Below are 26,572 nucleotides of genomic sequence, written 5' to 3'. Positions count from 1 at the left end.
AAACATAAAAATCAGACAGCTGTGTAAACCCCCACTGCCAAGTTTGAAAACTGAAAAAAAATTTTAAGAAACAAAACACACTGCCTGTTGTTGAAATGGCCCACTGGGCCAGATAGCCTCTCACCAAAAAAAAGGTGTAAAAAACCTTCTCCTTTGAGAATCTGAAGTAAGACAGCTGTATCCATAAGCTATAAAAAATATTGTCACTGTTTCGCCAGACATGTGCATGCCCTAACTTGAAACTACTATCCTGTGGCAATGACATATTGTCAATGTAGCTAATGAACGTTGCATTGTAACTCTTCTTAATACTACTACCCTGGTGTAAGTTTAAATAACAAACTCAGGGGTGTACTTGGTCACTGCCAGCCTCCACTCTATTCCATTCTATTGAACACTTTTCAGAAAAAAATGGTGCCCCCGAACCCTCTCCACTGTCGCCAGACTAACTAGATGACACTGAATAGTGTTTACTACAAGAACATAGCCTGGCAAGAAGTGGACCAAACTAGCAACACTATACAATGTATGGAGCCAGTACCTACTGCCCCCCCTTTCTCTGTATACTCCCTTATGAGTCCTGTAAACCCACCTAAGCATGTAATCTGGGCTTTTATTTTAGCCATGTATTGGGAACTTAAATCCTACTGTTAAATAAAAATATAGTAACTCAGGCGACATAACCAAGTAAAGCCTCAAATGATGTTCATAGTTAAAAAAAGTAGTTAAAAAAGTAAAGGTACTGACTATTAGTAACAAGGAAATATAAAAAACATGTAAAAAACCCTCAAGTATGGAATGATGTTGCTACAGGTCATCTCTTGAGCCTCTTTAACTTCAATAAGCAAGCCAGGTTCAAAGAACCATTTAGGCCAGGCACATGACATGCATCCAGCCTTAATTGCCACCACAGTTCCCTACTTTCTAAATACAAGGGAGTGTGGCCTCCCCTTGGGTTAGAACTAACCTGGTCTATAACACTGAATGTGAAACTGTGGCCTAAGTTTTCCATTACATGTTTGGCTAGAGCATTCTCCATTTTGCCTTTTCTGATGGTATACAGGTGTTCATCTATACGATCTTGTAATCTTCTGTCTGTCTTGTCTTCATAGAAAGCGGGACAGCAGACACACTGGGCTAAGTACACTACCTGTGTACTATTACAGTTGAATTTGCTTACCAAGTGGAAGACTACCTCATTAATGGAAAACCTTGACCCTGTTTTTATGTGTTCACAATATCGGCACATGGAGCATTTATACATGCCCGATCTGTTACTGTGAGTCTTGGGCTTTCTTTCCAGTATATCCTTGATATTCAAACCTCTCCTGTAGACTACCCTGGGAGGGTCTACAAACACCTTACGTGTGGACTCATCCTGCAGGATCAAGGGCCAGTTCTTCATGACTGTTGTAAAAATGGCTCTGGCATCCATAGTATAAGTTATGATCAAACTTTGGAATGAATAAGGTGCCTTTTCTATACTCTCTGGTCGTGTTGTCATGTTTCCACTCCCCTGACTAAGGATAGGCTCATAGAAACCTGAAAATCTCTTAGATTGGACATCTTCCACTAGATCTGAAACTAGGTCATGTGGGTATCCTCTACTGATAAAGAGGTCGGCCATGAAATTACATTCCACTAGAAAATCAGGGTCTCTAGATATCATCCGTGCTGCCCGTACAAGTTGGCCTTTGAGAATGGACCTTTTCTGTTTGTATGGGTGGGAACTGTCAAAATTAACGTAGCTATTAGAAAAGGTATCTTTTCTGTGTATTTTGGCTATGTAGCTCCTAGAAGTCAAATCCTTCCTAAGATCCACATCTAAGTAGGTAATACTGTCCTTAGATGTGCTATGGGTGAATTGTAGAAATTCAGTGGAGGAGTTGAAAAGTTGTACCATAGATCTAACAACATTTTCTCTCCCTCTAATGATGATAAAAATATCGTCAAGGAACTGAGTGTACATAAGTACTGAGTCCATGACTGAACTGTTATTCATAACAAATTCCCTTTCCGAATAGGCCATTACCATATTGGCCACACTTGCCCCGCAAGGAGAACCCTTTGGTACTCCTACTTGTTGAAGATAGAATCTGTTATTGAAAGAAACGTAATTGTTGGATAAAATAATATCCAACAATTCACTCACCAATTGGATCTTGGTAGCAGGGGCTAGTTTAAGGGACATCAAGGAAGGGATCCATTTCAAGGCCACAGAGTGAGGGATGGAAATATATAAATCCTTTACATCAACAGTTAAAAAATAACTGTCCTCACAAAAAGGTGTAGAATTGACCCTGGCTAGAAAAGACCAAGAATCTTTACTAATTTGAGATTCAGTAGCCACATATTTTTTTAAAATGGAATCAGCTACTTTGGCAGCAGCGTATGTAATGCTGCCCCTAGCACTTACTAGTGGATGCATGGGGGGATCTGAAAGATTCTTATGAATTTTAGGAGTACTGAAAATTACTGGAACCTTGAAGACAGGAAGAGAAATAAAGTTAAATAAATCTATGTCAATGGTTCCATTCAGGAACATATCACTAAAATAAGAAACTACACGAGAATTTCATATATTAAGCTTATTCCGGGATACCTCAAGGTAACAGTCTGCAGAGAGGATATCCTCCATTCTTCTATTGTAATCTGATTCCTCCATAACCACTAAACCCCCACCCTTGTCAGGTTGCATTACCCTGACCGAAGCCTCAGTTAGCATGTCAAGTAGGGACTTCTCTGCTTTACTGATGTTAAACATAGTGGACCATGGGGGTAGATGGTCTGTGAGAGCGTGTCTAATCTCTAACTCGCAAATCTGTTCAAATGTGTTCAGTGTAGGGTGAAGTGGTGGATTGTAACTGCTGGATAAAAAAAATATTTTTTTCTCCCCCAAAAAATTCCCCATTAAGACCTGTAAGTTAAGCTTCCTTACAAAAAGTTTTAAATCAATAATAGAAGAAGCTACATCTGCTCTCCTTGAAGGCACAAAAGAGACACCTTTGGCTAACAAATCTATTAACATTGTGTCGAAAACGTAATTAGAAAAATTATAAATTTTAAAGTCCTTGTTAGTGTTCGTCAATGTTTCACGTAAACTGGAATAAGGTGCAGCTTCTATAACTGACACATTTAAGTCTTCTTGTTCCTAGACCGAAGATTCGTCCTCTGAACTTGGTCCGAAGGTGGAGAGGAGGCCAGGACTTGAAAAGGGTTACCTCCCTCTACCCCGCCAGGCGGAGTGGTAAGGTTGAGGACTACTCGCTGATCACTGCTGTTAGTAGAGTCTTCAATTCTTAGGGGATTCAAAACAGTAGTTGAGTCAGAATAGTTAGTTGAAACAAAGCAAGCTTCGAGTGGCTGGCGGTTTTCACCCACCCAAGGCATGTGAGCCAAAAAAATTGCCTTGGGATGGAGGGGGTTTGGGATATGCTGTACCACGTTTATACACTTTGATGTCCCTGTTTAACTTCTTTATCTTAGTAGAAGTTAATTTAGAAATGTGTTGATCTATACTGTAAAAGGTCCGGTCATAGTCAAACTTGTATCTATGGAAGCTTATGTCATTCCTAATGGCATCATCAAGCTTAGCAGTATCAAGAAGGAGAATGTCAATAGCCTGCTAATAGTGATGGCAAATCAATTCCATAAGTTCGACCTCGTGATGGTCGAATAGTTTTATCAACTCTGTATGGAAAGCAGACCCATCTGGAGACCAGTTAGGTACTGCCAGGATCTAAGGCCTTTGGGGATTATATTGGCTCGTTTGCATTCCCCAAAATATGCCACCTCCATTTGTAATTTTCTTAGTTTCAAGAGATTTTGATCAAATGTATTTAATTTGGAAGGCAAGTCTATGACACTCATGTTATAGTCTGGTTTAGTTGAGTTTGCTGAATTACCAAACTCAAATGCTCCATTTAACCATGAAGAAAGAGAAGTAGTACCTTGACTAGAAGGACCTGGACATGTATGAACTCGAAGGTCAATACCACCGGAGTTCCCCTGGCTCCGAATCTGGGAAGGTACACAACAACCTGGAAGCTGTGTCTCCAGGGGAATTGAGTCAGGTCCATGCTTGGCACCCTCATCTCTGAGATGAAAATGGACTGCTGGAAACTTAGAAGCAATAATAGGGCTGGCCCCTGGATGTGCTGAACCACAGACACCTGCTGGAAAAGTCTCTAGATCCAAGCCTCGACTCGGCTGTGATCCCAAAGCAAATGTCCAACCTGTTTGATAGTACATTCACCTTTTCGGTTAAAATCTCGATCAGTTGTGTTAAGTTTCCAGCCTCACTTGGAGTACTGGAACCGGACTGAAACTCAGGAGCGTTTTCCATAACAAACACACCGAACAAACCAAAAAATCTAGAAAACGCTGTGTAGACTCAACAAACACTCCAAAGCCCAAGTCTCAATTCCACTGAGAATACAAAGTCCAACTCGATGTAAATGAAAAAATACAAATTTATTTTAAGCCGTTAAAACCATACGCTTTTCGTCGGCTAACAGTACGACTTCTTCAGAAAGAACAAACAAGCAAACAGTGCCTCCCCTTCATTGAGAACATTTAAACAGTTCACTAATTGAGAATAGCAAGTCACATGATTGAACCTCATCTGAATTAAAGTCCCAGCAGTAAAAAAGCACTAGGGGAACAATGAACAACGAAATGCTCATGTAATAATGATACAATACCAAAACGTTAAAACCATATTACATGCAAAACAGATTGCCAGGTAAAACAGTGTGTACATACACACTTGACAAATCTAGAACATGTAAGTAAATAAAGGTTTTGATTTTGATCATAAAAATTGAATATTTAAAAGTTTAAAACATAAAAATCAGACAGCTGTGTAAACCCCCACTGCCAAGTTTGAAAACTGAAAAAAATTTTTAAGAAACAAAACACACTGCCTGTTGTTGAAATGGCCCACAAGGCCAGATAGCCTCACACCAAAAAAAAGGTGGAAAAAAAACTTCTCCTTTGAGAATTTGAAGTAAGACAACTGTATCCATAAGCTATAAAAAATATTGTCACTGTTTCGCCAGACATGTGCATGTCCTAACCTGAAACTACTATCCTGTGGCAATGACAAATTGTCAATGTAGCTAATGCACGTTGCATTGTAACTCTTCTTAATACTACTACCCCAGTGTAAGTTTAAATAACAAACTCAGGGGTGTAATTGGTCATTGTAAACCTCCACTCTATTCCATTCTATTGAACACGCTTCTGAAAAACTGGTGCCCCCGAACCCTCTCCACTGTTGCCAGACTAACTAGATGACACTGAATAGTGTCTACTACAAGAACATAGCCCGGCAAGAAGTGGACCAAACTAGCAACACTATACAATGTATGGAGCCAGTACCTACTGCACCCCCCCCCCCCTTTTCCTGATCCCTGCCTAAATTCAGGCACTAGTTGGATTTCTGGATAGGAAATAGGAAATGCATCCTAGTGCACCTCCTTTAGGAGAGACAGTTACTAAATGTTGTAACCATCACTTGGAGTCTTTCTAAATGAACCCAGTTATTACAATTAGAGGTAGCACACTATATGTCATATATGGTTATGGTTAAAATTGGCACTAAATGGGATAGTTGATTTCAGTCAAGAAACAAGAAACCTGGATAGGGTTAAAATGGGTCACTGGAGCAGTTAGCTTAGTACTAACCAATGAACCTAAGGGCCTTAAAGTGAAGGTGCTTAAAGAAGAACATTAAAAGTTAATTATCTGTTGAATGTTGTTGCTTAGAATCATCTGAGTAATGTCTACATAAACAGATTGCTTTATGTAATTTATTGGCCTGCTGAAGTCTGTGTTCAAAAGTGCTTACTCATATTTTCTAAATACTTTGTAAGATTTTTTTGTTTATTTCAAATGTTTTTACTCACTGACATGATACTAGATTCTTATATTTTATACATTTATATATTTATTTCTTTAACTCAGAACTTTTTATCTGAGCTACTGCACTACAAAAAATGGAATATTATAGCAATAACCCACGCCTGGGTGTGGGTAATGCAGGATTTACCCACGGTTGGCGTGGTTTGGTCCCGAGGCAGCTTTAAAATAAGCAACACGTCTATGTATGTGTGTGTCTTTGTGTGTGTGTGTGAGACTGTGTGTGTATGTGAATGGCCTACAGTACCACATCTATCTCCACTGCAGTGTACGTTTCCAGATGTTGCCATTTCTTCAGTCTTACAGAATATTTTAGCCTGTGGGTGACACATGTATAAAGGTGAATGTGAATGCTTGGCTGTCCATGGCAAACACAAATGATCTCAGCACATTCAGCTTGATTCCACTTGTTGGACAAAAATCTGTGTACAACTGTGCCATGAGCATTCACTCCCTCTGCCACACTGCACTCCGTAATGGGCATGGTACCAGTCTCCATGCATCTCTTATGGCAGGTGTGTCAGTCTGTGTCAGGATAGTACAGTGTGTAAGGGTAAGTCTCGCCCTCAGATGGTCAGTAACCAGATATACTCTCATACTCACCACCATGATGGAGTGAACCCCAGCAGCAGAGCATAACTTGACATGTCTTTGTGATGCCCACATACTCATGTGGCTTCCATGCCACCTTTTTGTGTATCCTGCAGTCCTGTGGTTCATTATCAGTTGTATTGTCTGTTGTCAGTATGTCTATACTGTAGTGTAATCTGTTATAGGTTTGTAGTTGTGCACTAGGCTAATGATTACTGCAGTCCTGCTAAGCCTAGCCATGCATCTCAAATCTCTGGCAAGTTCTGGTACTCTTGGTAAACAGTGACCAGAAATGAGAATCAAACTCTGTACCTTGTGTTTGTGAGGCAAATATCTTAAGCATTGAGGTGTCATAGCATGTAGCCATGCACTTTAGGCTACTGCTATCAACCTTGTTCTGACATACAGACTAGACATGGCAGGTCTTCCATCTGCTCCAGGAAGAAAAAAAAAATATTACAGCACCAGATGCATAAGAATTATATGGGAACACCTACTGGAGGGCCTATGATGACCCCTTGCATAAGATCAATGCCTGTCCCCAGCTTGTCAGGGCAGTGAGTGATGTCACTGATCAGAGGGAGATGTTGTGAAAAGCAGCACAAATTTTTTGTAAGCAGCCTGTCACTGGTTTTCAGTACATTGTTCTGAGTGTAACTGTGTTCTTGTCTTGTGATAGCAGGGATGGATTGTACTGAGTACTTCTTTACCTGTATCTTATAGTGCCATGATTGTACTGAGCACTTCTTTGATTGTATGTTATAGTGCCACGATCATACTGAGTACTACTTTGATTGTATCTTATAATGCCGTGATTGTACTGAGCACTTCTTTGATTGTCTCTTATAGTGCCACGATTGTACTGAGCACTTCTTTGATTGTATCTTATAGTGCCACGATTGTACTGAGCACTTCTTTGATTGTATCTTATAGTGCCACAATTGTACTGAGCCCTTCTTTGATTGTATCTTATAGTGCCATGATTGTACAGAGTACTTCTTTGATTGTCTCTTATAGTGCCACGATTGTACTGAGCACTTCTTTGATTGTATCTTATAGTGCCACGATTGTACTGAGCACTTCTTTGATTGTATCTTATAGTGCCATGATTGTACAGAGTACTTCTTTGATTGTATCTTATAGTGCCATGACTATACTGAGTACTTCTTTGATTGTCTCTTATAGTGCCACGATTGTACTGAGCACTTCTTTGATTGTATCTTATAGTGCCACGATTGTACTGAGCACTTCTTTGATTGTATCTTATAGTGCCATGATTGTACAGAGTACTTCTTTGATTGTATCTTATAGTGCCACGATTGTACTGGGTACTTCTTTGATTGTATCTTATAGTGCCATGATTGTACTGAGCCCTTCTTTGATTGTATCTTATAATGCCATGATTGTGCTGGGTACTTCTTTGATTGTATCTTATAGTGCCACAATTGTACTGAGTACTTCTTTGATTGTATCTTATAGTGCCACGATTGTACTGAATACTTCTTTGATTGTATCTTATAGTACCATGATTGTACTGAGTACTTCTTTGATTGTATCTTTTAGTGCCATGATTGACTGAGTACTTATTTAACTGGATCTTATAGTGCTACAAGTGTACTGAGTTTTTATTTAACTCTACCTTATAGTGCCATGATTGTACTGAATACTTCTTTGATTGTATCTTATAGTGCCATGACTATACTGAGTACTTCTTTGACTGTATCTTATAGTGCCACAATTGTACTGAGTACTTCTTTGATTGTATCTTATAGTGCCACGATTTTACTGAATACTTCTTTGATTGTATCTTATAGTGCCATGATTGTACTGAGCACTTCTTTAATTATATCTTATAGTGCCATGATTGTACTGAGCCCTTCTTTGATTGTATCTTATAGTGCCATGATTGTACAGAGTACTTCTTTGATTGTATCTTATAGTGCCACGATTTTACTGAATACTTCTTTGATTGTATCTTATAGTGCCACAATTGTACTGAGTACTTCTTTGATTGTATCTTATAGTGCCACGATTTTACTGAATACTTCTTTGATTGTATCTTATAGTGCCATGAGTGTACTGAGCACTTCTTTGATTATATCTTATAGTGCCATGATTGTACTGAGTACTTCTTTGATTGTATCTTATAGTGCCATGATTGTGCTGAGTACTTCTTTGATTGTATCTTATAGTGCTACGATTGTACTGAGTACTTCTTTGATTGTATCTTATAGTGCCATGATTGCACTGAGTACTTCTTTGTGTATCTTATAGTGCCACGATTGTACTGAGTACTTCTTTGATTGTATCTTTTAGTGCCATGATTGACTGAGTACTTATTTAACTGTATCTTACAGTGCTACGAGTGTACTGAATTTTTATTTAACTCTACCTTATAGTGCCATGATTGTACTGAGTACTTCTTTGATTGTATCTTTTAGTGCCATGATTGACTGAGTACTTATTTAACTGTATCTTATAGTGCTACAAGTGTACTGAATTTTTATTTAACTCTACCTTATAGTGCCATGATTGTATTGAATACTTCTTTGATTGTATCTTATAGTGCCATGACTATACTGAGTACTTCTTTGATTGTATCTTATAATGCCACAATTGTACTGAGTACTTCTTTGATTGTATCTTATAGTGCCACGATTGTACTGAGTACTTCTTTGATTGTATCTTTTAGTGCCATGATTGACTGAGTACTTATTTAACTGTATCTTATAGTGCTACAAGTGTACTGAATTTGTATTTAACTCTACCTTATAGTGCCATGATTGTACTGAATACTTCTTTGATTGTATCTTATAGTGCATTGATTCTATTGAGTATTTATTTGATTGTATCTTATAGTGCTACAAAAGGTGGCAACAAATCATGATGTCTGCCTGATGAAGCAGCACAGGGTCTTTGTGTGGTAGGGTAAACGTTGTAGGTGGCTATTATATCATTTAAAGTAAGGATTAATGTGTTTTGTACATAATGTATTGCATTTTTCCTCTTTAATTTTCTCAGGATGAGGTATGATGCAGGAGGAGGAGATGATGTAGTGGCCACCTGGGTGCACAGTAGGCAGCATGCACAATTCTGAGTCACCAGCAGCTCCTAGGCCTTGTTGTCTGCAGGGAATGATAGTTCCCGTATGGAAGGTGACCTGGAGCGCTTGAAGATGCCCCCTGTAGTCATTCCTTAAGTAGAGAACACTGGCACCACTCATGGAGTTCTGTTGAGGCCCCTGGGGTCAGCTGGAGGCAGATGTAGCAGCTGGTAATAGCAGAAATGGTCTGATTTCTATAGAACCTGTATTGTTATCCCACAGCATCTTCTTATGTGGATAAGAGACTCATATAGCCAGCCAAGTCATCAGGCCACCAAATGGCAATGACTACTAGGAAGTCAGCCATGGATATGAAAGCCACCTGGGTGAGTTCTCCTATGGGTTGGGCTTGCTAGCCCACTATTCCCTCCATCATGTTCTTTTTCTTTCTAGTGTCTTACCCCCCATGCCCTGTGTGCATTCCAACTACCCCGTCCCCAGCTGAGCTTCCTTAGTCTATTTCCAGAGTGCTGCTCTACCTTTTGTTTCCCACTGTCCACTGTCTGTGTCCATCTTTGTTTAAGTACTGTCCACTGTCCACTGTCCACTGTCTGCTGTCTGTGTCTATCTGTTTACCGACTGTCCACTGCCTGCTGTCTGTCTCTATCTGTTTACCCACTGTCCACTGCCTGCTGTCTGTCTCTATCTGTGTTTACCCACTGTCCACTGCCTGCTGTCTGTCTCTATCTGTGTTTAGTCACTGTCCACTGCCTGCTGTCTGTGTCTATCTGTGTTTACCCACTGTCCACCACCTGCTGTCTGTCTCTATCTGTTTACCCACTGTCCACTGCCTGCTGTCTGTCTCTATCTGTGTTTACCCACTGTCCACTGCCTGCTGTCTGTCTCTATCTGTGTTTACCCACTGTCCACTGCCTGCTGTCTGTCTCTATCTGTGTTTACCCATTGTCCACTGCCTGCTGTCTGTCTCTATCTGTGTTTACCCACTGTCCACTGCCTGCTGTCTGTCATTATCTGTGTTTACCCACTGTCCACTGTCTGCTGTCTGTCTCTATCTGTGTTTACCCACTGTCCACTGCCTGCTGTCTGTGTCTATCTGTGTTTACCCACTGTCCACTGCCTGCTGTCTGTGTCTATCTGTTTACGCACTGTCCACTGCCTGCTGTCTGTGTCTATCTGTGTTTACCCACTGTCCACTGCCTGCTGTCTGTCTCTTTCTGTGTTTACCCACTGTCCACTGCCTGCTGTCTGTCTCTATCTGTGTTTACCCACTGTCCACTGCCTGCTGTCTGTCTCTATCTGTGTTTAGCCACTGTCCACTGCCTGCTGTCTGTGTCTATCTGTGTTTACCCACTGTCCACTGCCTGCTGTCTGTCTCTATCTGTTTACCCACTGTCCACTGCCTGCTGTCTGTCTCTATCTGTGTTTACCCACTGTCCACTGCCTGCTGTCTGTCTCTATCTGTGTTTACCCACTGTTCACTGCCTGCTGTCTGTCTCTATCTGTGTTTACCCACTGTCCACTGCCTGCTGTCTGTGTCCATCTGTGTTTACCCACTGTCCACTGCCTGCTGTCTGTGTCTATCTGTGTTTACCCACTGTCCACTGCCTGCTGTCTGTCTCTTTCTGTGTTTACCCACTGTCCACTGCCTGCTGTCTGTCTCTATCTGTGTTTACCCACTGTCCACTGCCTGCTGTCTGTGTCTATCTGTGTTTACCCACTGTCCACTGCCTGCTGTCTGTCTCTATCTGTGTTTACCCACTGTCCACTGCCTGCTGTCGGTCTCTATCTGTGTTTATCCACTGTCCATTGCCTGCTGTCTGTCTCTATCTGTGTTTACCCACTGTCCACTGCCTGCTGTCTGTCTCTATCTGTGTTTACCCACTGTCCACTGCCTGCTGTCTGTCTCTATCTGTGTTTACCCACTGTCCACTGCCTGCTGTCTGTCTCTATCTGTGTTTACCCACTGTCCACTGCCTGCTGTCTGTGTCTATCTGTGTTTACCCACTGTCCACTGCCTGCTGTCTGTCTCTATCTGTGTTTACCCACTGTCCACTGCCTGCTGTCTGTCTCTATCTGTGTTTACCCACTGTCCACTGCCTGCTGTCTGTCTCTATCTGTGTTTACCCACTGTCCACTGCCTGCTGTCTGTCTCTATCTGTGTTTACCCACTGTCCACTGCCTGCTGTCTGTCTCTATCTGTGTTTATTTCATATTGTTTTTCCTGCACCCTCTACCCTCAGTATTCCTTCCTTGTGTACCACAGATGCTCCTTAATACCCCCTCTGTATATTGCCCCTGACTGCTCTCCATCTTTTCCCTGCAGATTACTGGTCTGTGTTCTACATATGGGGTGCCTCACAGTTGCAACATGGGCACTGTGAGCCACCTATAGGGGATACAGCAAAGGGCCAGCTCACTCCATCACTGGAAAGGCAAGGAAAGGGCAATGTAGTCATGCTAATGCTCCTGCAACATTTAGTGCAGTGCGGTCATGTTGTAGATCTGTCTAAATACCCCTTTAACCTATTTTTGTAAAAAGTATTCACATTACTGCCTATTTATATTTTGCTTCAACATTTTAAGTGTTGTCGTTCTGATACTAGATTTAACTTCAGCAATTGCCTTAATGCGGTGCTGCAAGGTGATCTAGCATGAAGGCACACAGTATCGTGTAGGCATTCTAGGGGAGAAGCATATGCTCATTAGCCATGTGCTCTTTGTTCCTTGGAATTTTCTGCAGGAAGGCATCTACATGGCTAAGTGATTTAAGACATTACTCAGCTGTATAGATCAGCATGGCCTTCCCCACCAATTTCGCTGTGTTTGCCATGTTCAACTACCTGTCATGGCCACTATAAGGACAGTAGCCACTAGATGTAAGGGAGAACACATTGGATAAGTGCCTTAGTGGCACAGACAGCATTTTGGGTATCGGTAAGAATCACTGGACACCATAGATTATGCTTCATGTAAGTGTCATAATGACACCAGGTAGGATCTGTTGTATTGAGAAGTACTACACACCAAGAAGACATGTAAAACTACTTTACCTTAATGGCACAGACTTCAGGACAGGGATTGGAGGTGAGGGGAGCCACAGAAAGGAAGACAGGTCAGAATCATACCATGACAGTGGTGTCTGTGTGTGTGTCTGTGTGTGTGTGCATGCGCGTGTGTGTGTGTGTGTGTGTGTGTGTGTGTGTGTGTGTGTGTGTGTGTGTGTGTGTGTGTGTGTGTCTGTGTGTGTGCTTGTGCTTTATGTACTTGTCCACTGCCCACATGAGCAGCAGTTTACTACCATGATGTGTACAGCATCAATGATCTGCACATCATGGTAATAAATGTGATTCAGATACATGCAAATTTGCTGATAATGAGGTCATAACCATTACGGCTAACAAGTTTCTGAATCACTAATTAGCATATCATGGGACAAGAATCTTTTTAGCACAAGCAGTATAGCACATACCAGGCTCTTTAATGAGTCCAAGGCAAGGTCCAGTAATGTTTATCTTCTGACAATGCAATCTTGAAGATTCCCATAGCCTTCCACCATACCTACATAATTTTCATCCACAATAACATGCAACATTAATCATCTGAGAACCCAGTTTCACCAATGTTCTTGTATTTTTTTAGAAGACAAGAAAATCAGTCTTAGTCACTAAATTGTCTTTGGGATAAGTACAAATATTGCAGGTTGCCATTAATGATTACACTTGCTGACAGTTATAAAGTAAATAAAACAATACCATGTTATGAAAGAAGACTACAAAGTGCAAAAGAAAGACATTAATAATATTGTACGGTACAGTTTTAAAAGAACAATGAAATAAGGCGACATTTTGTGATAACACCTTATAATATAGAAATGATGAAGCTATACTTATGCTAAGTTACAAAGAGACACGTGGAGTATAAAATATGAGGCGAGAAAATGACAGGCGTATTCATTATAGTATATGAACTCTTGAAAACAACTGAGAGTCAGGTTAGTAGGCCATGTAGGAAAAGAGGTGGTGAGATTAGAAAGGTAAAAATAATATGCAGGAAAGATAGGCGAAAAAAAATACGTGTGGGGAACAGAAAAAAGGAGGAAAGATGTTGGTTAAAAAGACAGAGAGAGCTATAGGTAACAGGAAGAAAAAAATGAAGGATGTCAGCGTATAAAGTGATGTCTTTTGAAAAACAGAATGGTGAGATGAAAAGACCAGAGTGAGATGAAGAAATGGAAAGTTCAGTTCATATGATGTATGACCTTTGATGGAATTGGAAAATAGTAGTTTGTGAGTTTTAATGGTTACAGTGGGTTAAGATAAGTTGGTTTAACTAGGACTACTACTTTCTATTGTATATGGTGTGATGACGGGGGAAAATGCCAGCACAGCTATCTGGAATTTTGTAAATAATTATATGTCATTTGTGAATATCAACATGATTTATATAAGATGCTTGCGTTACAATTGTATTAGAACTGTATGTTATGTGTACATCAAACTCCTGGTACAGACGTGTGTGTTGAAAATGTTTTTGCAAAGTGCTGTTTGAAATGTAACCACAGTGTACCCTATATCATAAAACATAAGGCAGGAAACCCTCACCAGACCAAATATAAAACACTTAGAAACAGGAAAAACTTTGACAGTGCTATATTCCTAAATGAACTAAAAGCAGTTGACTGGTCAAAACTAAAACATCTACCAATAGAAGAGGCTATAGCTCACTGTAACACTAAATTCCCAAGTATCCTTGATTCCCATGCTCCAGCACGTACAATAAAATCTAAATCAAACAGAGCACCATGGCTCACAAAATATACCAAATCTAAAATCAAAACTAGAAACAGAGCCTGGGCCAGCTGGAGAACACCTAACCCCCCAATTGACCATCTAAAGTATCGTCAACTCAGGAATAATACAAAAAAATCTATTTTGCTAGATAAAAAATCTTCTACCAAAATTTCCTACAAAAACTCCAAAACAACCCTCAAAAGTTCTGGGCAGGCATAAATCAACTACTTCATCCAGGTCATTCTACTACCCCAACCCAGGCTAACCACACCCATAGTTCCGCAGAGACCATAGCTGGCGTTTATAATAACTTTTTCAGTGAAACAATCCAATCCCTAGCAAATCAACTAACCCCCACAAACTTAAACCACACCCCTAATCTACCCACGAATCACCACCAATTTAGCTTCCAACCGATATCCACTAGTTTTATTAAAACACTTATAAAAAAAAACTAAAACCTACCACCCTCGCTGCTGACCTCCTCCCTGCAGAATGCCTACAAATAGCTGCAGATGCCATTGCATATCCCATATCTATCCTTATCAACAGAACCTTATCTGAAAGCGGTATCCCCTCCCTCTGGAAAATATTGCACGTCATCCCACTCCAAAAAGGTGGTAGTTCTACAGACATATCCAACTATAGACCCATTGCCATTCTTTCCCCACTAGCCAAAATAATGGAGAAATGTGTACACAAGCAACTAATGCAATATCTTACACAGAATAACTTACTATCCAACTTCCAGCATGGTTTCAGGCCATACCACAGCACCACCTCAGCCCTCCTTTCCTTTAGTAATGCTATAATCCAAAACAGAAATGACAACAGGCTATCCTCCGCCCTCTTTCTTGACCTTTCAAAAGCCTTTGACATGATCAACCATGAACTTTTCATTTTTTCTCTTAAAATCTATTTCCTTCAATAAGCACGCAATCCAGTGGTACCAGTCCTACCTGACTGGTAGTCAACAGGTGGTACTATGGTAGAGGAAACTCTCCAGCCAGCTACCTGTCACACTTGGACTCCCTCAAGGCTCCATACTGGGCCCACTACTCTTCTCTTTTTTTTATCGACAACCTTCACACTGCTATCCCTAAAGCTACCTGTATTTAATATGCAGATGATTCCACTCTGATCTGCTCAGCCACCTCCCCATCCGAACTGCAAATCTTAACCCAAAATACATTTAACACTCTTGAGAACTGGCTCACCAACCAACGCCTACTTCTGAACCCCAATAAAACTAAACTTCTATTCTTCATCTCCACTAGTAGATCTGCTACACTTTCATTCTCTGTCATGTCTAACAATGGTACCACTATCTCCCCAGATCAACACACCAAACTTCTAGGGGTTATCATAGACAATAATCTCAAATTTGACCTACAGGTAAACAAAACTATGCAGACCATCAATAAGCTTGGATCACTGTATAGAAACAAGACATTTTTAACCCCACTGGCTAGAAATGCAATTGCCTGGTCACACCTACTCTCTACTCTTTTATATGCCTCGCCTGTACTCTCAAACCTCAACAAATCTGAACTAGGTAAGCTGTTCCATAGTTACAACCATATTGCAAGATTTGCCACTGGCTCCACCTATAGAACCCACCAATGCCAGAAACTGAAAAAACTAGAGTGGCTAGAACTGCCCAGCTTAATTCAATTCAATCAGCTCTTAATAGCACACAAAATTCTGTACCACCCTGAGGCCTCACTTATAAGTATTATTAAGCCATATAGCAACCTAAGATCCTTACGGTTGGCCAACAAACTACTGGTCCAAACCCACAAAGCTAATAACTCTGCTGGTGAATCCCTGTTTGCCAACTTTGCTGGCAAAACCTGGAATTCGTTGCCAAACTATATAACCCTACAATCCTCCAAAAGTCTATTAACAAAACCTCAAACAGTATCTCAAAGTGAACTGGCTTTGCCCATGTACCAACCCTGATTAAGTTATAAACCGAAAGCATAATCTGTAAATATCATAACATGCAAATATGTCACCAAGCTCTATATTCAATCTGACGTCTCTTGCTTTTAATTGTATCTGTCCATGAGAATTGTGAGTCCCTACTAGGGAACACTACTAAACCAATGTGCATAATCACTTCACTTTATATTTTCTAATGTTATTGTACTTCTTGTGTAATCTATGTAAGTTTGTCTATTTGGAGCTTTTTTCCCTGGGCCTCCGCTGAAAATGGACGTATCCAGTCGGACTATCCTGGTTATCAAATGTACAATAAATAAATAAATAAAATATAACAGTGGAAACTGGAATAGAGGAGGTTAACATCAGAAAAACAGCTGAAATTAAATTACTTTATGGCTATGCAGTAAAAGATGGTATCTTTCAGTTTTCATTGAGCTAGAGACACAGTCTATGCCTAGAAGTTTTCTGTATTGTCTTTGGAGTGAACTAGTTACTAGTTTTAAAATGTGAAGGCATGCAATTGTTTTATGACTTCCAGCATCTCCCAAAGATCTGAGGTCTATGTATTTTTGCAGGTAGATTCTAAATACTACCAGATTACAGCAGTGGGGGAGGCTCCCTTGGGATAGAGTCAGATGACAAGAAATGATGTCGTTCTGCAAGCTATCCCAGCAGTAACATTTGAGATATTAATTTGAGAACTCTCTTAGAGAGACAGTGCATTCCGTATTCTCTTGGACCTGACAGCAACTGAAACCATTCACCAAACATCTGCCTTGCTCTGATGAAGTAAGTTACTAGGGAATAGTATAATTCTCTTAGATATAGTGAGGAATATAGCAAACGTTAGTTTAGATATTTTTATTTATTTGAGACTGTCCTGCAATGTTGTTTTAAATATTTCCTGTGATTTTGAACTCTGATGTCACTGTGAATATATACTGAGCATTTTCCTGTTCTTTTATTATTTATTATTAAATATATTTAAACATTTCATTGTAGATGATCTGTCTAGAGATATTTAAGTTCTGAGAGTACTTGCATATTCATTTGATGACACTTTGTGGGCCACCCCTGATAGCCTTGCTCTTGGTCAAACTACCATTTGTTTTAATATTAATTTTAATATTACACAGTAAGATTGGAAATCCTTTGTTAAGGGCCTTAAAGTAGCTGATAAAGAGTTGGCTGTGATAACTACCTTATAATCTGGGCAAAAGGGAGCATAGCTAGTAAACCTATGCCAGCCTTTCCCAGGTGTGTGTGTGTGTGTGTGTGTGTGTGTGTGTGTGTGTGTGTGTGTGTGTGTGTGTGTCTGTCTGTAAATCAGACCTCAAAGAGTGCTTGTTTCAGCTACTTGGGCAGGGACACGAAGCACTGGTTGGACAGAGAGGGTGCTGGAGGTCTTCGCTTGGTCACTCATCTGAGATCTCAACTCTACAACTGTGCCAGTGGGGAGTCTTACTGGGTATCTGGAGAAAGAGGGAGAAACCAGCCCCGGACTGACCATGATCTCTGTGTGTTCTTAAGAGAAACTGCACTTGATGCAGGCAGCTACATCTGGAAATACTGTGGGTGTACCTGTCATCCTCCCAGTGTACATCCCCCACTGGTGCCACTGGTGAGGATTGAGGCTTGTTGTTTACTGGTCTTGTGGTGGGGCATTACATATGGTATGGTATCAAACATTGACAGCCTTTCACCATTAGCACTCTCATTAAAGGGGTATAAGTTGTTAAAAACATCTATTTTCTCCATGTTTTCTTTTTGTACAGGGGAGACTATCCAAAGCAGGGAAACTTAAAGAAATAACTTGCCAAACAAGGTGTATACCAAAGTCCTTAACTATGAAACTCACTGGTCCCAGTGGATGTGAAGACTATATACTTATAGTCCTCAAGCATACTTTTTTCACAAAGTACTAAACTTCTTAATTTCCTGGAATAAAATAATATCAGTGTTCATCTTCCGATTCAGCTATAGCCCATTACCCTTTCACATTTTTTGTATTCTGTGGCCTGTTGACTGTTCTGCTTCATCCCTCCTGTCCACTCAGTACGTCCATTTGTTCCAGGTGTGATACCCATATAAGTCAATTGTTCCCAGAACAAGACCATGTCACCATTTGTTCCAGGTGTGATACCCATATAAGTCAATTGTTCCCAGGACAAGAACCATGTCATAGGTTCATAGGTTCATAGGTAGGTACGAGGCTATTGGCCCAAGGGCCTATGTAAGCCTAGCCAACAGGGTTCCCCGGCTTACGCCACCCAAGAAAGTTATTTTCCTGTGCCACTGTCGAGCAGAGACACAGAAGTGATCCCCGGGGTGTATTTCCTATTTCCCATCCACTCATCAAGATTTTTCTTGAAGAGTGCTAATGAAGAACTTTGCTTGACGTAGATGGGTAGCCTGCTCCAGAGTATGGGAAGTCTCTGGGATAGAAATCTATCACTCCAGCATGTCCTGTTTACCTGTTTATTGTGGTGACAAGGTTTAGGTCCCTAGAGCATGTAGCATGGAGGGATTGGGATTTTTTTAGGTGCAGCATGTCCAACAGCCCTCATCTACGGCTTTGGTGACTGCCTCAAAGAAGTCAATCAGGTTCAGGAGGCATGATCTGCCTTTCATAAATATAATGATATGTTAGGCAGAGATCACCTCAGAGTAGGCGATATGCTATGGAGTAAAGCTGGGGATTTTTGAGACGGTCAGTGTAGGGCATTTATTTGAGGCCAGTAATCCTCTTTGTGAGGTACTTCTGTGGCCTTTCCAGCTGCTGCAGATGTCTTGTGAGGTACATTCCAAAAGGGGCATTGTACTCTATAATGGGTCTACTGACTGTCGAGTAGAGGGTAACAATGACCTGTTTTTTCCTGGATGAGAACCCTTTTATGATGAGGTGTGCCACGTAGAAGGATTTCCTGACTACTGTGGCAATGTGACTATCAAAGGAGAGACTGATGTCCACCTGGGTCCCAAAGTCTCTTATCACACATTCGGTGTTAAGTAGATTGCTGCCTATGTGGTGGTTCATGGGTACAGAGTTTTTACCAAAGGGGATGACACTGCATTTTTGGGGACTTGACTATGGCACCTAGTTTGCATTCATCTGTGAACTTCGTTAGCCAGAGGCCTCCTATGTTAGTATGTACTTCAGAGAAGTAGATACAAAACAGGAGAGGTCCCAGGACTGAACCCTGTGGTACTCCACTTGTCACTGGTTTGAGGTCAGATTTGGAGTCTGCAACTTTTACAGTGTGGGTTCTGTCAGTGAGCCAGTTGGCAACCCATCTTGTGACATAGGGATTTATACCTAGTTTAGTGAGTTTAGCTATTATTCCAGAATGGGGGATGGTGTTGAAAGCCTTGGAGAGGTCAAGATAGGCTGTGTAAACCACCTTACCCTCATCTACGGCTTTGGTGACTGCCTCAAAGAAGTCAATCAGGTTCAGGAGGCATGATCTGCCTTTCACAAACCCGAACTGTGTGGGATCCAGAGTTTGGAGCTTACCAATGTCTTTGTTTATGAGTTCTATGATGATACGTTCCATGGCCTTGCAGACCAGGCTCATCAGGCTAATAGGCCGATAGTTCCTGGGATCAGTTGTGGCTCCCCCTTTGTGGAGTGGGATAACTGCTGCTGTGCACCATTCAGTGGGCATAAAGCCTGATACAAGGCTATTATTGAACATGATGCTTAAGTGGGGAGCCAGTTCATTTTTGTTTATGAGTTCCGTGATGATAAGTTCCATGGCCTTGCACACCAGGTTCATCAGGCTAATAGGGTGATAGCTCCCAGGATCAGTGGTGGCTCCCCCTTTGTGGAGTGGGATAACTGTTGTTGTGCACCATTCAGTGGGCACAATGCCTGATGTGAGGCTATTATTGAACATGGTGCTTAGGTGGTGAGCCATTTCATTCTGAAGTTTGTGTAAAACGCAGCCTGGATGTTGTCCGGTCCCATGGATGCTGTGTTTTTTGGCTTTAGAGAGTGCAGCTTTTACCTGTGTAGTTGTGATTACAGGGACTCTGCATTCTTCCTGTATAGATATGGGCCCTTTAGGGGTGGGGTGGGGGGATAAAGTTAGCATTGAACCTATCTGCCAGGATGTTGGCAATATCAGCTGGTTCAGTAATTTTTGTGCCGTTGTGCTGTAACTCAGAGCAGATCTGAGTGCTGCCATTGAGATTCTTGACATAGTTATAGAATACTTTGTGGGTATCCTTAGAATTAGTGGCAATTTTGTTTTTGTATCTAGTTTTGGAGGATCTTATAAGGGATCTCAGCTTCTTACTGAGGCTGACCAGGTAGCTCCTCCACTCATAGGATTTTACTCTCTTTTTGCAGCAGTTTCTTCCTTCTGTTGTACAGTTTGTTTATGGCAGAGGACCACCAGATTAGCTTTCTTTTTTTGGAGGATAGCTTCTTGGTTCTGTTTGGGATAGCACGATCAATGCACTCGTGTAAGTGCTTATAGAGTGCATTTGTGTAGGATTCAGCAGTTGTAACTGTATTGTCCATCTGCATGGGTGTCATGAAGTTCACCCAGTTCTGTCTTAAGAAGCATGAAGTTGGCTTTGGAGAAATTTTTTACCATGCTTTCCTTAATGGGGGGTGGGGGACGGATGTGGATATCAAGGGTGATTAGCTTATGGACGGATCGGACCAATGAGGAGCTGACTTCAGGTGTGGAACACTGGTCACTCATGTTGGTAATGACTAGGTCTAGGATACTGTTGCCCCTTGTTGGGGTGTGGATAAGTTGATCCAGGGCATTGTAGTTTATGAATTACAGAAAGTGTTGAGCTAAGGAGTTGGTACACAAGTAGTTTTCCCAGTTAATGGTGGGGTAGTTGAAATCGCCCATTATTAGGGTGTTTGGTTGAAGCCTAATATTTTCCAGTACATCAAGAAAAGAGGAGTGGGAATCCTGGGGCATGGTGGGGGATCTGTAGCAAGCTACAATTTGAATTGCAGTTTTGCCCAGAATTAGTTGCACTTGGATAACCTTGGATACATTATGCTGAGCAACTAGCCTGGAGATGTGGATATCCTTAATGAATATGGACACACCTCCATCTTTGGTGTTTCGGTCCAGGTTACATGGCCGAAAAGTGTGGTATGAGTTATAGCCTGGTAGTGCAGGGGTGCTCTCTGGAGCCTTGAACCAGGTCTCAGTCACTGCACAGATATCAATGTTCTCCATTTTAAGGAGTGCCTCAAGTGAGTGCATTTTGAGATTTAGACTTCTAGCATTGAGTAGCATGACCCTAAGTTTTTGCTTGCCTGTTCCTGTTACGGTGGTGAATTTGCCATTTGAACCTTGCCTAAAAAAGGCACTATAGGGGCGGCAAGAACCTTAGCCAGTATCTGGAACCCCAGGGGCGACAGGTGTAGGCCATCTCTGGCAAAGCATCATGGTCTGTCGACCATGTCATCCCAAGCAGACAGATACTGGATCCCCTTAGAATGACACCAGAAGCTTAGCCAATTGTTGAAGTCAATCATTTTGTCCTTGTACTGTGGTATCATTCAGGGTAATGGCAGAACACTACCTATGGCTAGGGTCATACCTGCATGGGCTACAAGACTGGAGTGCTCTTCCATGTCTCTTTTCATGTAGTCCAGTCCAGTCATGTCACCATTTGTTCCCGGCATGAGAACCATATAAGTCAATTATTCCCAGGACAAGAACCATGCCACCATTTGTTCCAGGTGTGATACCCATATGTCAATTGTTCCCAGGACAAGAACCATGTCACCATTTGTTCCAGTTGTGATAATCATATGTCCCATTTCTTCCTGGTAAGAGAACCATTTGATCCATTTGTTCCATGTGTGAGGACAATGTGACCCATTTGTTCTCTGGGAGGAGGGAAAGGTTTCCCTGTAAGTCTGCTAACTAATTTAGGCAGAACCATGTTATTCCCCTTACATGTATTCTAATTTACTCCCTGGATGTGATAGTGGCCATTAGAAGAGCTTGTTTGATACCAATATTCTAAATTACAACTCAGCAGGGCACCAACTGTATCAAACAATCCATGATAACAGACTGCACTTTCTGTGTGGGAAACACAGAAGTAAAACCTGTTTGTATACTGCCTGCTAATACTTCTTAAATCTAATTAAAAAGGCAACGGGAGAAGTGTAATGATAGTACTGATATAAACTGCAATGTACAAGATTCATAAAATTCTTATCAGAAAAGAAAGCTGGCTCTAACTCAGCTATACTTTTTATTTCCTTAAGAGTGCCATTGCAGTTTTTAAATCCATTTTATATGAATTGTCTGTATAGTTGTTTTTCAGTGGTAAAATGTGTATTTCTCTAAGCAGGGTTATATTTCTAAGCCGTCATCTTGCTGTTAGCCAGAAGTCCAAATTGTTCGCTTGCTTTGACCTAACCATGCAAAAGTCAATATAATAATTCCAGAAATGGCCACCTGGGCAGACAGCAGTCTGTCTGTACATAGGACTGGGAAAATTCATGCACTGTACTACTCGGAGTTTTTCATTAATTAATATGGCAGAGTAATTCATTTATGCGTAATTAAATTGGCAATGCAACAAACAGACTTCATGTGAAACAAGCAGCAGAGAGTGAAAGAGTGACTTTCCTGGATTTATAAGTATTTTTTCTGGCTTTCGCTTAAATTACTGCATCTCGACTGCATTTCACTTAAAAAACAGCTCTGCATATTGTTTTTACTGTACTTGTGTTGAATTTATACTGTTAGCACTTTAAAAAGTTATTTTTTGTTTAATTTAATTGTTAGGCTAACACACTCAAGTGCGCTAGCCGTTTTATAGCATTTACTGTTTGTTACTGTATCTTTTTCTCCTTTCTCTGTAAAAAAAAGAAAAAAACAAAAAAAATCCTTGTTTTCCCACTTTTCTGAACTAGAATAGTCCAGTCTTCAGATTTTGCTGATCTCTGGGCTTTGTCTTAGTTCCTGTGCTATCCATATCCTTATTTGGATAAGAGGAAGCTTCTTTGTTCACCAGTGGGAGTGGGGAGCACTGAGCAACCTATTTGTCCCGAGAGGATTGGTTCCAGCCCAGCAACTTGTAGTTTATTGGCCATTTTGGGTCAATTCCTGGCTCTTTTCAACCCCTGCTATAAAGCCTGCTTTTGCGCACTTTTTTACTTGTAACAGACTCAGCACAGCTCCTCGTGGTGTCCTGCAGAGTTCTACAAGCAGCAGAGAGTGAAAGAGTGACTTTCCTGGATTTATAAGTATTTTTTCTGGCTTTCGCTTAAATTACTGCATCTCGACTGCATTTCGCTTAAAAACAGCTCTGCATATTGTTTTTACTGTACTTGTGTTGAATTTATACTGTTAGCACTTTAAAAAGTTGTTTTTGTTTAATTTAATTGTTAGGCTAACACACTCAAGTGCGCTAGCCATTTTATAGCATTTACTGTTTGTTACTGTATCTTTTTCTCCTTTCTCTGTAAAAAAAGAAAGAAAAAACAAAAAATATCCTTGTTTTCCCGCTTTTCTGAACTAGAATAGTCCAGTCTTCAGATTTTGCTGATCCCTGGGCTGTGTCATAGTTCCTGTGTTGTCCATATCCTTATTTGGATAAGAGGAAGCTTCTTTGTTCATCAGTGGGAGTGGGGAGCACTGAGCAACCTATTTGTCCCTAGAGGATTGGTTCCAGCCCAGCAACTTGTAGTTTATTGGCCATTTTGGGTCAATTCCTGGCTCTTTTCAACCCCCTGCTATAAAGCCCGCTTTTGCATGCTTTAGCGTGTTTTAGAGAGAATTAGCGTGAAGTTGCTCATAGAGCAGCATCCGGCAGCGCCGGTTAATCAAGTTTAAACTATTTCTGGCGCCGTAAAGTCTGCTCTTCAATTTTTCCATTAGAACTGTTCTACTTGCAATCTAAACAACCTATACTCTATCTGAAAAGCTCAGCACTTGCTCCTAAAGCATTTTTAATACAGGTAAAGCACTCTTAAACAAAAGAAAGTACTTCATTCACCTAAATTCCCTTGAGTACCCATTTCCCTATAGGTCCTTTCTGACTCAGTTACACAGCAAACTTTTTCACTATTTCTAGCATGTCGAAGGGTCAGTTGCTGGCGTCCTCTCCTGTTCAGCTGGTGAATCTGGGAATCTTGAGGCAATGTTACAATTGCCTCAAGTACACAGACAACCCTCTCCTCCTCCCAATAAATACAAATATATGCGAGAGATGCAACTATATAGCCAAACTGGAGGCTGAGCTCTCTCAATTCAGTACTGGCAAGACCAGTCAGGAGGAGTAGGTAACCACGCACACCACAAACCCAGTCTCACATAGAACTATGACAACTGCAAACCAAACACATAAACACACAAAAACACACTCGGAGGCGCTGATTAAAAATCTACCAAAACAACAGAGGCCTCCAAAGCAGACACCCAAGCAACCACCACCTTAAGACATAGCACATGCAACACATAGTTCACAAAGTCAGTGTGCTAAACAGTCACAGCCCTTAAGGCCAAACAACATGCCAGACACACTTGTAATAGGTGACTCCATAGTCAGACACACTGACGTCCCGCTCACCAGACTGAAGAAGGAAAAGATTACAGTAAGCTGCCTGTCAGGAGCTAGAATCCGCCACATAACACAAGCACTCAGGCCACTCCACAGCAAGTACAAATATGACTCAGTCATTGTACATGCCGGTGTGAACGACCTGAGACGTACCTCCCTGGACTACATGAAAAGAGACATAGAGGAGCTCTCTGATTATGTAGCCCAGGCCGGTATGACCCTGACCCTGAGCAGCATCTTATCCTCACCAAGAATGATGCCACAGTACAAAGATAAAATGATCAGTTTTAACAATTGGCTTAATTACTGGTGTCATTCTAAGGGGATCCAATGTCTGTCTGCTTGGGATGACATGCTTGACAAGCCACGCTGCTTCACAAGGGATGGCTTGCACCTGTCACCCCTGGGCTTCCGGATATTGGCCAAGGCTCTTGCCACCCCCATAGTGCCTTTTTTAGGCAAGGCTCAAATGACAAACCTACCTCCCTAGAAAACACAAGTGGAAAAAAACTAAGGGTAATGCTGCTCAATGCCAGAAGTCTAAACCTCAAGATGCACGCCCTCAAAGCCCTCCTCAGTATGGAGAACATCGATGTCTGTGCAGTGACTGAAATCTGGATCAAGGCTCCTGAGAGCACCCCAGCACTATCAGATTTTACCTCATATCATGCTTTCTGGCCCCAAAACTTGGACCGAACCACAAAATGAGGGGGAGTATCCATATTCATCAAAGATACCCACACCTCCAGGTTAGTGGCAACGCACGAAGCATCGGAGACCATCCAGGTGCAACTAACCATAGGCATAACTGCCTTACAGTTTGTAGCATGCTACAGACCACCCTCTCAAACTTAGGAACCACTCACAGCCTTCCTGAAGACACTGGAGAGTATGAATGTCTCTCCAAATATCATCATTTTGGGAGACTTCAACTACCCAAACATAGACTGGGAACATTACTCAAGCCCCAACACCCTAGCCCAAAGGTTCCTAGAATTCATAAACTCAAATGCAATGGAACAACTAGTCACCATTTCCACAAGAGGAGACAATATACTAGACCTGATCATCACAAACATGGGGGCAAAATGCTCTACACCGGAAGTATATCCCTCTTTGATAAGATCAGACCATAAATTAATCTCACTGGAAATCCACATCCCGCCCCCACCCCCTGCACAAAAGACCACAGTGAAGAACTTCTCAAAAGCCAACTTCACACTTCTTAAGACTGAAGTGGTATCCTTCAAGGCCATGGGCCAGTGGAAACCACAACCCACACTGCTGAATCCTTTGCAAATGCCTTCTACGGGCACCTTCAAGAATGCATGGATCATGCAATCCAAAATAAAACCAAGACCCATTCCCCCAAAGGCAGGTGCTCGGTCTGGTGGACCCCAGCCATAAACAAACTTTACAACAGGAGGAGGAAGCTACTACATGACAGAGCAAAATCCCTAAAAGGGAAGGCATCTCTGATCAGTACTAGCAAAAAACTACGATCACTCATAAAATCATCCAAGGCCAACTTTGAGAGAAAAATCGCAAAAGACACAAAAGACAATCACAAGGCCTTCTTTAGCTATGTTAGAAACCTGGGTGGAAACTCCCAGATATGCTCAGAGTTAGTCCAAAAGGACACAAAATACACTGAACTCACTGACAGTGCCAACATTCTGGCAGACAGGTTCAGTGCAAA

The sequence above is a fragment of the Protopterus annectens genome, chromosome 13.part0 (genome assembly GCF_019279795.1).
Source record: "Protopterus annectens isolate FY-2018-M chromosome 13.part0, PAN1.0, whole genome shotgun sequence".
NCBI classification, from domain to species: domain Eukaryota; kingdom Metazoa; phylum Chordata; order Ceratodontiformes; family Protopteridae; genus Protopterus; species Protopterus annectens.
This window is presented reverse-complemented; position numbering follows the sequence as displayed.